The sequence below is a fragment of the Nicotiana attenuata genome, unplaced genomic scaffold, assembly GCF_001879085.1.
Source record: "Nicotiana attenuata strain UT unplaced genomic scaffold, NIATTr2, whole genome shotgun sequence".
Lineage (NCBI taxonomy): Eukaryota > Viridiplantae > Streptophyta > Magnoliopsida > Solanales > Solanaceae > Nicotiana > Nicotiana attenuata.
In genome coordinates this window covers 61,811-62,544 of record NW_017675662.1, presented here as the reverse complement: position 1 = coordinate 62,544, position 734 = coordinate 61,811, and positions in this window count along the sequence as shown.

Genomic DNA, 734 nt, shown 5'->3' with positions numbered 1-734 from the left:
GGTACTCTTCACATAGAAAAGCATATAAAGTGTTCAATAAAAGAACTTTGTGTGTAGAAGAAAGTGTGCATGTAGTGTTTGATGAAACTAACATTCTTTCTGAGAGACAAGAACATGAAGATGAGGCTATTGGGCTGGTAAGAGATTTGACTGAAGTCCTAGCACAGGCTAAAGTGGTACCAAAAGAAGGAACAGGTTCTTCTATCCAGGGCAACCTGACAGGGGGAACTGATCAAAGAGGAACTGAAACCAATCCCCTAAAGGAACCTGTTCATAACCCTGTTCCTCAACAACAGAACATGGGAGAAACATCTAGCAGAAATCAGTTAGTTGTGAAACCTCATAAGTATCAAAGTTCTCATCCCATTGAGAACATAATTACTGATCCAACCTCTGGAGTCAAAACTAGATCATAATTAAAGAATATGTGTGCTTTTGATGCTTTCCTATCTCTTATTGAACCTAAAAATGTTGTTGAGGCTTTGCAGGATGCAGATTGGGTAAATGCAATGCAAGATGAACTTAATCAGTTTGAGAGAAGTCAAGTTTGGCATCTAGTTCCAAGACCCAAGGACAGATCAGTCATTGGCACAAAATGGGTCTTCAAAAACAAACTTGATGAAGATGGAACTGTTACAATAAATAAGGCAAGACTTGTGGTACAAGGTTACAGCCAAGAGGAGGGTATAGATTATGATGAGACTTTTGCTCCTGTTGCAAGACTAGAAGCAATA